Source organism: Panthera leo, chromosome B1 (genome assembly GCF_018350215.1).
Source record: "Panthera leo isolate Ple1 chromosome B1, P.leo_Ple1_pat1.1, whole genome shotgun sequence".
NCBI classification, from domain to species: Eukaryota; Metazoa; Chordata; class Mammalia; order Carnivora; family Felidae; genus Panthera; species Panthera leo.
Window position 1 is genome coordinate 184,147,290 of NC_056682.1, and position 15,595 is coordinate 184,162,884.

At 41.7% G+C, this 15,595-nt stretch overlaps 1 pseudogene; it reads left to right on the forward strand.

Moving 5' to 3' along the window:
- Positions 1-376: 376 nt before the first annotated feature.
- On the forward strand, positions 377-13,852 carry LOC122218531 (annotated as a pseudogene).
- Positions 13,853-15,595: the final 1,743 nt, after the last annotated feature.

Here is a 15,595-nt window from a genome sequence, read left to right on the forward strand (position 1 = left end):
ATGAAGGCTGGCTGATACCTAGTAAGAAGAGCTTTTATTTTCTAGTTTCAATTCAGTCCATGAAGAATATTTACTGGATCGATCACTGAGAACTGGCCTGGTTCATATTTCATGTCACTTCCTGTAGCCAGGCTGCTCAGCCAGGCAGAACTTGCTGAGAGGTCATGGAGTAGGAAGGGTGCTATTGTATGCAGCTCTGATGGCTGGACACAGCTTACCCCCACGTACGCCTCCAACTCCCTGCCTAATGTGTTTTTAATTGATTGTCACTCTCAAGCACCCTTGTCCCTTTCCTTCTCTGACCTTAGCTTCCTGCAGCAGGACATGTTGTCATGGGACCCACACCAGGCCTCTTGTCTGCACCTGGAGTGCCCGCATGCCTCAGGTGAGTGCTGGTTTGAGAAGCCCACCTACTGCTTCCCTCCACGTGGCATGAAAAAGAGATTGTATCTGGAGTGGCTCACAGCTCTGGACAGGAAGAACAGAGTTGTTTGGGCAAGACCACAGGCGAGGTTGGTCAGGCAAACCCAGGGGACTGTCGGGTGGTTCCCAAAGTGATTGTATATAAGGGTCCCACATTGACTCCAAAATAAAAGAAAGCAATAGAAAGCTTATACCTATTAGACAGGCCCCAACCGGGAACACCGACCACACTAAACACTGGCGAAGGTGAGGAGCAACAGGAACTCTTGTTCATTGCCGATGGGAACGCAAAACGGGACCGCCATGTTGGAAGACATTTTGGTGGTTTCTCACAAAACTGAACGTACTCTTAACATACGCTCCAGCAATTGCACTCCTTGGTATTTACCAAATGAGTTGAGAACTTCTGTCTACACAAAAAAACGTGCACGTGGATGTTTACGGCAGCTTTATTAGTAATTACCAAAATATGGACGCAAGATGCCCTTCAGTAGGTGGATAGATAAATAATAAGCTGTAGTACTTCCAGACAGTGGAATATTATTCAGAGTGAAAAAGAAATGCACTGTCAAGCCATGAGAAAACATGGAAGAAAATTAAATGCATATTACTGAGCGAAAGAAACCAATCTGAAAAGGTCACATGCTATATGATTGCAGCCATATGACAGTCCGGAAAAGACAAAGCTATGGAGACCGTAAAAAGCTCAGTGGTTGCCAGAGTGTGTGACGGGAAAGGACAGAGATGAATAGTGGATCATGGAAGATTTTTAGGGCAGCGAAAATACTCTTTATGATACCATAATGATGGATACGTGTCTTTATACATTTGTCCCAACCCACAGACCATACAGCACCGTGAGTAAGCCATAATGTAAACTATGGTCTTAGAGTGATAATGACATGTCAATACAGATTTTTCAAATGTAGCAAATATACCACTCTGATGTTGTTGATGATGGGAAAGTCTACTCAGTGTGGGGGCAAGGGGTAAATGGGAAATCTCTGTATCTTTGCTTGAATTTTACTGTGAACCTCAAACTGCTCTAAAAAACGAAAGTCTTAGTGAAAAAAAAATTAAAAAATAAAGCTAATAGGGGATTAGTAACCATTTTAAGTAAATAATGTTCACATTTGAAGAAGAGTGACAAGTGTAAGAAAAATAGTGCTCATTAGGACTTTAGGAAATATTTATAGTATTTCTGGGAGGCCTTATAATAATCTCATCACCAAAAGGGTGTCTGGGACCCACAGGTCTGCAATCACCCAGAGCAGGCACACCTGGTGAGTATTACTTGCTAATAACCCTGAGCAGAGACCACCAGAGCTCAGTCCACTGGTCTCATTCTGTCATCTTGGAGCTGACTCCAAGGTCTGATATTTGAGGACTGGACTTTTTTACTCCTCCCAGGCACCGAGACTTCGGTCCCCCTTCTTTTTTTATTCCAACTATTCGACAAACCAGCTCACGTTTCTAGTCCTCCAGGAAGTGGAAGAGAATGAACACTTCTTGGCTACTGACCATTTACTTGGTACTTTCTGTCCATTATATCTGTAAGCAGGGATCCTCGCAGGACCTGATCTATCCATCGAGAGCAGACGAAGGGTACCCCACCTCTCAAGAAACTGTTTGCACGCTCAGATTTGCATGGAGGCCAGAATGTCTCCTGGGAGTGTATCTTGTTGCTGTTCATGGCTGAGGCTCAGACAAGCCTGACAGACTTGAGGGCCACGGATTGGCAAAGTCTTACAGAGGGCAGGGAGGAAATTGACCCTAGGGACTCAGACTCAGCAACGGGCCCCAAGGGCTGTGCGGGAGAACTGAACTGGGTTTACTGTGGTACCTGTCAGAGGGTGTCTCCTGAACCCTGCCATTCTGGAAGCATTTCCACATTTGAAAGAGCTGTTTCACTAAATTCTGACCAGGCTGTGGAGTTCACCAACTGATTATAAACGAGGGAGAGCATATCTTCTAGCCGCATTTCCCTCTTCCAAGCAATTACCCCAAGTCATGAATCTAGCCCAGGGTACCACTGACATAGATATTTGTTGAGCGAGGGAGTCAGGCTGCCCGGCATCACGATGTTCAAGCCCTCTGCTGTTTGTGAGTGGATCTCTGTTGCAGCCCCACCAAATGGCCAGCTGATCAGATGTATGGGGACCGGGGGCTGGTGGGTGGAGGGGAACACCCAACACTGGGAGACATCAGGACTATTTATAGCCTATTTTCCAAGAGGGGAATTTCTTCATGAGCAGAGGAGCTTTTGTAAATCAAGTATCAATATTAATGTCAGCTCAGCGGGATTCTCAGGGTGTTGAAATCTGAGACATTTGGTTTATATGGCACTCAATTCTCACAATACCTCTGAAAGTAAATACATATTTTCCCCACTTTACAGATGAACAAACTACTGTTGCAGTCACACTGAGTCACAAGCCACTGTAAAATCTCAGTGGCACATAGCCAGAAGCATTTATTTCTCGCTCAGGCACCTGTAGGTTGGCTGTGGTTCAGCTGATCTAGGCTGGACTCAGCTGGACCTGTTTGCAGGCTCTGGGGCACGTCCGGGCATGCTCAATTTGTCAATCTCATGGCAAAAGGCTCAAAAATCCAACTGTGCCAGCATATTTAAGGCTTTCATTCATATCATTTCTCCTAACTTCCCATTGGCTAAAGCAAGTCGCATGGGTAAGCCATGTGGGCAGAGAAGCCAATGCTTCCTGCGGAGGAGGGTGGGGCATTACTTTGAACTTCTACTTGTCTGCTGCCAAAGCTAGAGAAGCTTTCTTGCAGCCTTTGTTAACCGCTCCCTCCTATGAATTCGTAGGTTTGTTGTCTTTACCACTCAACAAAGCAATTAATTGCATACTTTTGTCCTATCGTTCGGGTATTTGTTCTTTGACATTTGCCTTTGTCTCCCCAGGGGGATTGTTGAGGGGACCCAGGGACGCTTCTGGGTCGCCCCAGCCCTGCACAATGCTGATATATAGAAGGACCACGGTAAGTAATTACAGAAGGACTGGTCAGGTACATCATTGTACCAAGAAGCCTGCAGTGAGTACCCCTTTGAGTATTCTGGCAGATTACATGAAAACAAGCCCAAAAGAGCCTGGTGTGTAACTGCAGCCCCCCAGTGCTGGGAGAATTTGACAACCCTTTGCTATTTCCGGGGATCTGCGATCAGCAGGTACCGCTGGATTAATCAGCACTGTGTCCTCCTTGCAGACTTAATTAGCAGCTCTTGTCGAAACCCAGCTTCTTGTTAAAACCAGACTTTAAAAAAGAAACTGTTCCAAGCTTATATCCTTACTTTCAGTTACGTGTCATCCAGATATGAGACTAATATCTCGCTTTTTTAAAACTGAGTTATAATTGACATGTAACGTTGTGAAGTTTAAAGTATACAACGTGTTGATTTGATATACTTCTATGTTGCTATGTGATAGCTACCACGGTGTTAGCTAACACTTCCATCATATCACATAATTATCATTTCTTTTCTGTGGTGAGAACAAGTAAGATCTAGTCTCTTAGTCACTTCCAAGTATGTAATACAGTATTACTGAAAATTAACAATACAATATAATTTAAAATTAAGAACAGACCTACCGTATGATCCAGCAATCTCACTTCTGGGTATATATCCAAAGGAAGTGGAAATAGGATATAGAAAAGATGTCTGAACTCCCATGTTTATTGCAGCATTATTCACAATAGCCAAGATATAGAAACAATATAAGTGTCCCTCAATGGGATGGATGAAGACATTATGTGTGTGTGTGTGTGTGTGTGTGTGTGTGTGTGTGTGTATACATTCATAATGGAATATTATTCAGCCATGAGAAAGAAGGACATACAGCCATTTGCATCAGTATGGATAGACCTTGCAGGCATTATGCTGAGTGAGATACATCAGATAGACAAAAACAAAGAGTGTATGATATCACTTATATGTAGAATCTAAAAAGCCTGAACTCCGGGGCCCCTGGGTGGCTCAGTTGGTTAAGTATCCAACTCTTGGTTTCAACTCAGGTCATGATCTTACAGTTCGTGAGTTTGAGCCCCACATTGGGCTCTGCGCTGAGAGTGCAGAGCCTGCTTGGGATTCGCTCTCTCTGCCCCCCTCCACGCCCCCTCAAAATAAATAAATAAACTTAAAAAAAAAAAAAAAGACTGAACTCCTAGAAACAAAGAGTAGAAGAGTGATTACCAGGTACTTGCAGGTGGAGGAATTTGGGACGTGGGTCAAAGGACACAAATCTGCAGTTCAAAAACGTATATGTTCTGGGAATCTAATGCACACAATCTCATTTTCTTTTTTTTAACATTTTTTTTTAATTTTAGAAAGAGAGAGAGAGAGAGAGCACAATTGGGGGAGGGGGCAGAGGGAGAGAGAGGATCTTAAGCAGGCTCCATGATCATCGTGGATCCCATAACCGTGAGATCATGACCTGTGTGGAAATCAGGAGTTGGATGTTTAACCAACCGAGCCACCCAGGCACCCCTACAAAATTTCATTTTCAAAAGAGAGTCAGTTATTCAAGAATGCCCTTGCCCTAGTCAAATGGAGATGGTGATAATGTGAGTTAACACTTAACTAAGCACTTACTATGTACAAGGATCACGTATTTATCCCCTTGTTCAATCTTCATCTTACTTAATCTAATAGCTATTGTAATTATCCCTTATAGCTGTCGTAATTATCCCTTATAACTATTATAATTATATAATTATTATAATTATCCCCCATTTTGCAGCTGGGTGAAACGAAGTTTAAAGAGATAATGGGACTTGCCCAGGGTCCCGGTGCTTACAAACAGTAGTGCTGGGAAATATAACACTGACCAGAAAAAAAATCTGTGTTCTTTCCTACTCACCACTAAATCCCTACTGCATTCTTGTTTATGTTCATGAATTATTTCAAACATTATAAAAGTATAGGAAATAATACTAGTATACCTACCAACAAGTTTTGTAAAATGTTACCTTTTTCTTGTTTCTTTCAGTGATTTTTTTAAGTTTATTTATTTTGAAAGAGAGAGAGAGCAGGGCTCCTGGGTGGCTCCGTCGGTTAAGCGTCCAACTTCGGCTCAGGTCATGATCTCACAGTTCGTGGGTTCGAGCCCTGCGTTGGGCTCTGTGCTGACAGCTCAGAGTCTGGAGCCTGCTTCGAATTCTGTGTCTCCGTCTCTCTCTGCCCCTCACCTGCTCATTCTCTGTCTCTGTCTCTCAAAAATAAATAAACATTAAAAAATATTTTTTAAATAAAAAGAGAGAGAGAGAAAGAGAGAGGGAAAGAGCACGTGAATAAGGGAGGAGTAGAGAGAAAGGGAGAGAGACAGAATCCCAAGCAGGCTCTGCACTGTCAGCACAGAGCCCAATGCAGGGCTAGAACCCATGAACTGTGAGATCATGACCTGAGCCTAAATTAAGAGCCAAAATATGACCTACAAGCATCCCTCCTCTATACTCAGGGGTAACCATTACTTGAATTTAGTATTTTCAATTCCAGTGTATTTTTAATGTTTACTATATATATAAATACACACAAACATTATATAGAATTACTGTGAATTTTTAAAATTTTATTTACATAATATCCTTCCAAAATTTGCTTTTCATCCCACCTGATGTGTTTGAGCTTTATCCGTGTTGATACACATAGGAATATTGCAATATATTTTATTGTGTAATTATACCATTAGTTATTCATTTCCCTGTTAATTTTTGTTAGTGCAAACAGTACATCAATGGATATTTCCTGTCCATATTTCTTCATGCACATTTGCCAGAACTTTTCTGTGAAAAGTACCAAAAAGTGCGACTACTGTGTCGAAGGGTGTGCGTATTTTCTGTGTTGATTGCTGTGCGGTTCTCCAGTGTGGTGATACCCACTTAAACTGCCACCAGCAGGAGATGAGAGTTCCCCATATCTTAAATTCTCACCCACACTTGGGATTGTTAGAATTTTCCAACCTACTAGCGGTAAAATGGTAGCTCATTTTAATGTATAGTTTTCTGATTGTTAGAAGCGAATGTTAATATTCAATTGAGCAGGCCTGTTTCTTCTTCTGTTTTGGTGTCCATTTTCATATTGAATTGTTTGTCTTTTTCTTATTGACTTGGAACTCTGGATCCCAATCTTTAGGCAGTTACATGTGTTGAAAATATATTCATTCCTCCAGTATATGACTTATCTTTTCGCCTTTTTAATGATGTCTTTAATTGTATAGAAATTTTAAATTTTGGAGTGCCTGGGAGACTCAGTCGGTTGAGTGTCCAACTCTTGATTTCGGCTCAGGTCATGATCTCACAGTTCCTGGGATCGAGCCCTGTGTCAGGCCCCGTGCTGACAGCAAGGAGCCTGCTTGGGATTCTCTCTCTCCCTCTCTCTCTCTCTGCCCCTCCCCTGCTCTCTCTCTCTCTCTCTCTCAAAATAAATAAATCAACTTAAAAAATATTTTTGAATCTCAATGTACTTAATTTGGTAAATTTTAAATATATTAATCTTTTTTTAGGATAGTAATAATAATTATTATTTCATTATTTTTTTCTTCAAATTTTTATTTAAATTCTAGTTAGTTAACATATAAGTGTGGGACGCCTGGGTGGTTCAGTCGGTTGAGCATCCGACTTCGGCTCAGGTCAGGATCTCACGGTACGTGGGTTGGAGCCCAGCATTGGTCTCTGTGCTGACAGCTCAGAGCCTGGAGCCTGAATTCTGTGTCTCCCTCTCTCTCTGCCCCTCCCCTGCTCATGCTCTGTCTCTCTCTGTCTCAAAAATAAATAAACATTAAAAAAAATTTTAAACAAAAAACTTAGAAGTGGAACAGTGGTTTCAGGAGTAGAATTTAGTGATCCATCACTTACGTATGATACCCCGTACTCATCCCAACAAGTGCCCTCCTCAATGCCCACCACCATTTAGCCCACCCCCCCGCCTCTCTCCTTCAACCCTCAATTTGTTCTCTATCATCAAGAGCCTCTTATAGTTTGCTTCCCTCTCCTTTTTTTCCCCTTTCCCATATGTTCATCTGTTTTGTTCCTCAGATTCCACATAAATATATTAATATTTTACCTGAAAGACAATACATACATACGGCTTAAAATTCAAGAAGTACAAAGGGCCTATAGTGACAAGCCTCCTCTTGCTTTCTCAGTCACCCTGTTTCCCTTGGCATCCTTCCAAAATTATTTATGCACATAAAAGCAAAGTATAAACATTTTCACCTTTGAACCCCAATATCAACATACTGTATACACTGTTGTATGTGGTGGTTTTAAGGTTTTTTCACCCTTTATCTATACCTTGAAGATGATTCTGTATCAGCACTAAAGAGTTTACACTTTACAGCTCCAGTATTCCATAGAAAGAATGTACTATAATTAACATTTAACCAGTTCCTGATGAATATTTGGTAGTTTGCCAACTTTTGTGAATACAAACAATGTTGCACTGAGTAACCTTGTTCTTTTATCATTATTCACATGAGTGTATATATGTCTAGGGAACAAATCCTTAGATATGGAAATGCATGGTCGAAGGGTATATGCAACTGTACTTTTGACAGATATTGCCAAATTCCTTCTATAGGGTTGTAAAAATTTGCTCTCCACAGCCCTGTAAGAGGGTCTGTTTTCTAGACCACAGATGATATCATAAATCAGACTTCTGGATTTTTACCAACCTGATAGGTACAAAATAGGATCTCAGTGTAGTAATGAAAATGTTGCCATTTACGTTTCCATTGCTGTTAGTGAGGTTGACATTTAAAAGTGTAGACTTTTTAAAGACCACTTGTATAAATTTTTCTGTGATCTGTTTGTTCATATCAAATTATTGGGACCGCATTGATTTGCAAGAAGGCTTATATTTTTTAGTGAAATTAGCTCTTTGTGATGTAAGCTATAAATTTTTTTTCCAGAAGGTTCCTTAATTTTTTGACTATAGTCATGGTTTTTGTCAGTTTGTTTGCTTTTAAGTAATCTATACACCCAACATGGAGCTTGGGCTTGAATTTAAAACCCAGAGATCAAGAGATCATGAGTCACACACTCTGCTGACTGAGCCACCCGGTGTGTGTATATATACACACGTATCACTTATTGAATAATCCTTCCTGTCCCAATAGATTAGTAATGGCACTCTTGAAGATAATAAAATTTCCATGTATATGAGGATCTATGTGAGCTCTTTCTAGTCTGCTTGTCTATTCCAGTGCTTCATAACCTTTTCACAACATGAATACGTAAAAAAAGGTCATCTTTGATTTGCACATCGGTGGTCCCTCCCAGGGCTTCAGCGGCTCCAGGCCGCCCCAGGCCTCCCCAGACCACCCCAAGAGTTGAGAGGATCAATATCCCAGGACATTTTTAACACCATGGAAGAGAGTCAAGTCGATTTATTTCATAGTCAAGCTGCTTTATGTCTATAATTACAGTTGACTCTTAACACAGGTTTGAACGGTGCAAGTCCACTTATACATGGATTTTTTTTGATACAGTAGAGTATTGTAAATGTATTTTCTCTTCGTTATGATTTTCTTAATAACATTTTCTTTTCTGTAGATTTTTTTCTTCAAAATTGTCTTAAGTGACCCATTTCTGTCCCTTGCTTTTCTAAAAGAATTTTTAAAGGAGGTAATTTACAGATTGGAGATCTTGAAATTTTGGAGACTTGAAATGGAGACTCGAAATACAAATTTATGCCAGTCAGTCTCCCTCTCCATGAACATGGTATACATCATTTATTCGTTATCATCTTCCTTTCAATGAAGGTTTATAATTTTTATTCAAAAGTTTTAGCAAATCTTTTGTTAGATCTCTTCTTTGGTATATTATTGTTTTGTGGATATTGTGTGTAAATTGTGCCTTTTTTCTCTTGCTTAAAGTATGAGGAGAATATGATAATGATAACAATAATATTAATACTACTGCTACTTATACAGTAGTATATACCTCCTATATAGACAAGCATTATTCTAAGGACTTTACATATTTTAACTTACTCGGTCTTCAGAAAAGCCCTATTAAGTACTTTTACTATTATTCCCATTTTATAAATGAAGGGGCCGAGGCATTGACAAATTATTTAACTTGCCCAAAGTCATCCAGTTGGTGGATGGCAGTCTTGCTTTGGGGGATGAATTTTGAAAGATTTGAAGACACCACACATTTACTTAAAACAAGCCTCTGAGAGAGGTCAGGAGGGAAGGAGACATTTAAAAAACAAATGTTCTGAGACAGAGATTGGGGCACATGTTTTCCATCTCCCAGTAATCCTGTAAAATGCAGACACCAAGACCCAGATAGATGAATAATTCACCCAAGATCATCTCATCTTTCAGGTTGGACACAGAGCATAATATAAGTGTGCATCTGCCCGCCTCCAGACCCCCTGTTGTATGGTTGCTGTTTTCACATACTAGAGAGCCAATAGTGTCATGAGCTTTCAGGAGTAGGAGGCTTCATAACCCCAAGTCAGTGCCAGCTCCCTAATGCCAAGTATGAATATAAACGAAGCATAAAGAAAGAAAATGCCTCATCTTTATGAGTGCTTTCAAAGTATCGTCAGACCTTCACTACTTGAAGCAGTTAATAAAAGTGGGAAGGTTATCAATAGATCTCCTTCCTGGTTATCAGAGGGACCTCTACAGGGGGTCAAGATGCTCTGTCAGTCAATGAACAAACATATAATAAATGGGAATTCTGTGCAAGGCACTAGATCCTTCCTACACGCACTGAGATGGCTGGAACCTGCTCTTTAGCTACTTAGGGGACATACCAACCACAAGAGCCTGATTCCATAGCAGGTAGCGGTCCTCAGAAAAGGAGTGTCACAGCCAGAATACCATCCGCTCTCAGCTATCTAGACTGATGAGTGAGATAAACTAAATATATTTTTAAAATCACAAGTCTCATCCTCTGGAAAGCAAATTCTATTAGAGTAATGAGATCTTATGTTTTTCTCCAAACAAAGCTCTGAGATTCTGGCTCTATTTTAATTTTTGTTTAAATATATACTTTTTGGACCAATTACAAAAGTAACATGTAAACTACAAAAAAAAAATCTGGAGAATATGAGAAAGTACAAAAATCTCCATAATTTCCTTAGCTGAGGACTCCCATTGTTAATAGGGCTTATACTTCGAGGCTTTGGAGGTAGATAGATGACAGCTAGATTAGCAGTCAGCACTGCTTTGTAAACCTTTTTGACTTAATTCTTGTTTTCACTTAACAAGACATTATTTTTCTCTACCATATTTTTAATGGCTGAATTGTATTACATTACGTGGATATATTGTATTTGGCTTATCCAATGCTGCCATATGGGATATTTAGGTCATCTCTGATTTTTGGTTATTACAAAAATTCTGAGAAAAAAAGTCCTTGTAGTCAAATCTGCAGTTTCCATGCTAATTTCCTTGGGGTAAATTCACAGAAGTAGAATTGTTAGATCATTGAGAGTATACAGTTTAAAACTTGCTGTCTACATCTGTCTCTGTTCGGCATCTCAGGTTGGGGCTGGCATGACCACTCTGCTTAAGATGTTTGGATTTCCAGCAGAAGTCACAGCAACTCTAGCCTCCGGGGTTAAAGCTGCACTGGAGAGCTCAGCAGCTGGCTTCTCACTGCTGGCCTGCTGTACTGGGACCCTTGGTAACCACTCTTCCCCCTGTGGTTCTGGCCCTGAAGAATTAACATCAGAAGCACACATGGTATCCTCTGAACTCTAGAGGTTCAGAACCTAAAACTTGGTAGAATCTAGAACTTCTAGAACTTGGAGTGAGAACTGTCAGCTCAAGGTTAGAAACAGCTCTGAAAATCTCTTGGGGATCTGGTCAGGGTTAGAAGGAAGATAAAACTGCCTTTTGACCTTGATTTTATTTTATTTATTTATTTTTTAATTTTGTTAATGTTTATTTATTTTTGAGACAGAGAGAGACAGAGCATGAATGGGGGAGGGTCAGAGAAAGAGGGAGACACAGAATCTGAAACAGGCTCCAGGCTCTGAGTTGTCAGCACAGAGCCTGACGCGGGGCTCGAACTCACGGACTGCAAGATCATGACCTGAGCCAAAGTCGGACATCCAACCGACTGAGACACCCAGGCGCCTCTTGACCTTGATTTTAGATAAAGGAGTCAAGTGACTCTCCAACAAGCACTGGAATTCTATAAAATAGAGTTCTGCTATAGTTTACTAAAGGCCCATGTGATATTTCAGTTCCAGCGGCTAAAACATACGGAGGCAAACGAAGCTCCAGCTTATATTAATTGAGTCATTTTTAACTTGTTTTTATTTTTCATTGCAATTGAATTAAACTTTGTTTCCACTCTTTAAAAGACAGTGTGTGGACTTTGAAGCCGGATGATCTGGGCTAAAATCCTGGCTTTTACATTTCTTAGAGATCTGCCTTGAGCAAGAGAACTAATTTCTTTTTGCCTCAGTTTTCACATTTGTAAAATGGGCATCAGAATAGCTACTTCATAGGTTATCGCAAGGATTAAATGAGAAGGCAAAGGTTGTGTGCATGAGTGCACTAGCATACAGAAAATACTTAGGAAACATGAATCCTATTTCCTTCTAAATTCCACAGGAGATCTGGTGTGGCATATACATTATAAATGAGTCCTTCTTTAGTGGTTTTATTTACAATTTCACATTCATTGACTATCTCAAATCAGAAGGAGGTCTTATTTCAGTCAAGCATTCGCTTACAATAACCAAGAGGTAGAAACAGCCCAAATCTCCATTGGCAGAGGAAAGGGTAAGCAATTTGTGGTATGTACGTACAGTGGAGGGTTATTCAGTCATAAGAAGGTAGTGTTACGTATCACAATGTGGATGAACCTTGAAAACATGATACTAAGTGAAAAAAGTCAGCAACAAAAAGTCACATATTCCCCGAAGTTGTGGGAATGTTCTGGAACTAGATCGAGGCAGGTACTAAATGCCACTGAATTGTTCATTTTAAAATGGTTAATTTTATGTGATAGGAATTTCACCTGAATGAATTATTTTTAAAAAATCACGAGAAGACCAAAGCCATTCTTTAATGGACAAAGGAACAATCCAGCAGGAATAAAGAGCACACTCTCTAGAGGATGTGGGCACCTCTTCTCATTTGTAAGGTAAGGATGACAGTAGTCTCTAACTCAGAGGGACTGGTGGGTACGTAGATGAGGTAGTCCATGCAAAGAACTTAGAACAGGGCCATGCACACAGTGAATGCTCCATGTATGTTGTCCATCACCATTATTATTAATTCTTGCCCAAGAACCCACTAGAAAGCTTCCTCAAAAAGTCCTAACACAAGCCACTTTCTCCTTCATTCCTATTAAGATGACAAAAAATAAACTATGGACTCCACAACTGAAGACACTCACAGGTCTTGGTGCCTGGCCCAGCTTCTTTCAAAATGCTGTTCATGAAATTCGCTGCAAGCTCAGCTTTGACAGTGATCATTCCACGCTCCCAAGTGCATACAGGTTGGTCGAAGTGAACACCAGTTTTGATGCTGTGATGCTCTGAACATTGAAATGGCCGTCAAGACCAAAGGTGTGGATGAGATCACCATTGTCAACATTTTGACCAGCTGCAGCAGTTAACAGAGATAGGATACTACCTTCACCTACCAGAGAAGGACCAAAAAGGAACTTGCATTTGCACTGAAGTCAGCCTTGTCTGGCCACCTGGAGACCATGATTTGGGGCCTATTGGAAACACCTGCTCAGTATGATGCTTCTGACTTGAAAGCCTTCATGTAGGGGCTGGGGACTGAGGAGGTCTCCTTTATTGAGATCATCTGCTCAAGGACCAACCAAGAGCTTCAAGAAATTAGCAAAGTCTACAAGGAAACGTACAAGACTGATCTGGAGAAGGACATCATTTCTGACACATCTGGTGACTTCTGCAAGCTGATGGTTGCCCTCGCAAAAGGTTGAAGAGCAGAGGATGGCTCTGTCATTGACTATGAACTGATTGACCAAGATGCCCAGGATCGCTATGATGCTGGAGTGAAGAGGAAAGGAACCGATGTGCCCGAGTGGATCAGTGTCATGACGGAGCAGAGTGTGTCCTCTCCAGAAAGTATTTGACAGGTACAGGAGCTACAGCCCTTATGACACGTTGGAGAGCCTCAAGAAGGAGGTCAAAGGAGAAACCTGGAAACTGCTTTTCTGAACCTGGTCCAGCGTATTTAGAACAAGCCCCTCTATTTTTCTGACCGACTGTACGACTCCATGAAGGGCAAGGGAACTCGCGAGAGAGTCCTGACTGGAATCATGGTCTCTCGAAGTGAAGTGGACGGTGTTGAAAACCAGGTCCTGTTTCAAGAAGTATGGCAAGTCCCTGTACTACTGCGACCAGCAAGACGCAAAGGGCAACTACCAGAAAGTGCTGCTGTCCCTGTGTGGTAGGGATGACTGAGCCCCAGGAGGGGTGCGACTTTGTTTCCAGCTGACAGTTCTAGAAAATAGCTTGTGACTAACAGTCCCCTTATGCCCATCCCTGAGAGGATGACGTTAGCATTGTCCCCTCCCATCCTTATTTCAGTTGCCAAACATTGCCTGCCTCTCGTGTCTACTCTCTCCTTTGAGCCAAAGAAATGAACATTCCAAGGAGTTGGAAGTGAAATCTATGATGTGAAACACTTTGCCTCTTATTCATACCCAGATGAATAAACTGAATATTTGCTTTATAAACAAAAAATAAATAAATAAGCTGTGACTCATTTGAAAAAAAAAAAAAAGTGAGACAGAATTAACTTGAGTGTAACAAGTATCAGTGGAATCTCCCGTCAGGCGCTTTGCAAACACTAACACATTTATCCTTGCATCTTCTGGATACGTCAACATGGTCCCCACGTTGCAGCTGGGGAAACTGAGATTCAAAGAGGTTAAGTGACTTGACCAATACCTCATAGGTGATCAGTGGTAAATCCAGAATTCAAACCCAGTCTAGCATTTCCCCCAAGCTCATAAGCTCCTAGTCTACTGCGTAGCTTTCCTTCTGCAAAGTCACTCTCTGGGCCAAGCTCTTGAGAGGGACAAGGGTGAGAGGTAAAAGTTGTTGGTCAGTTGGTGGGGGGAGGGAGAAGAAGAGCCTCAGGGCAGATAGAAAGTCCTTGGGGGTGTGAAATCCCTGCTGACTATTATCCCCACCACCACTGACTTTCTAATTGGTCTCTGGCCACATTCTTGATTTCTTTCATGATACATTAATCCCAAGCACCAGTCTGGGACCAGCCTGATGTGGCCTCGCTGTGCTACATTAACCCGCTGATTTGAAAGGAGTTCTAAAATACTGGCCAGGAAAGATGCATGGGAAATCTGAGACCTGTCTCTGCTCTCTTCCTCCACCCCACTCCCACTCCATACCCACTCCATCATCCAGTGCTGTAAGAGAAGCTTCTACTCATGCTGGAGGTGAGGGTTTCGTGTCAGAGGTGTCTGCCCCAATCACGCCCTGGTAGGATAATGCCTTATCCCTGCCCTCTGCCACCCTCCCAAACCCCAATATCCCACTCAGTGGATCCACGGTTGCCTGTGTAATCGGCGATCTATAGCTACTCAGGACATGGAGAATGCCCACAGCTAATCAGCACATATTTTAGTAGTTTAGGGCCAGGGCTAACCAAGAAGTCAAAGAGGGGGATTTCTCCCTTGCTGGAAGCTTGAGCTGGGGGTGGGAAAAGTATAGATCCACATTTTAATCCTGAAAGGCTGTGTGTTAGCCAGCCTGTGTCGACTCAGGGTTGATGACAGATCTCTGCACGCAGAGGACAGACTCCCACGGACTCTATCCAAGAGGCCGATGACTAATACCAGGCCCATTTATTCATTTATAGAGTTTGGGTATCTTAGGCAGTCGTAGATTACAGAAGGGAGGTGGAGAGAGGGTTGTAATAATACCAAACCCTTATTGAATTTCTACCACGCGCCGTGCAGTAAAGCAAAATGCTTCACTCAGTATCTCACGTAATCTCGGCTACAACCCCTTGAGGCAGATGTCTGAATGCGTGATCTCCGGAGGAGGAAATAAGGACTTAGTAAGAGTAAAGGATTTGCTTGGGACCCCATAGATTACCTACATTTAAGAATCCAGGTGTGACCAGTGGGGAGACCCGTGCAGCGCTCACTCCAGAGCCCTGAGGCCAGAGATGCAAACAGT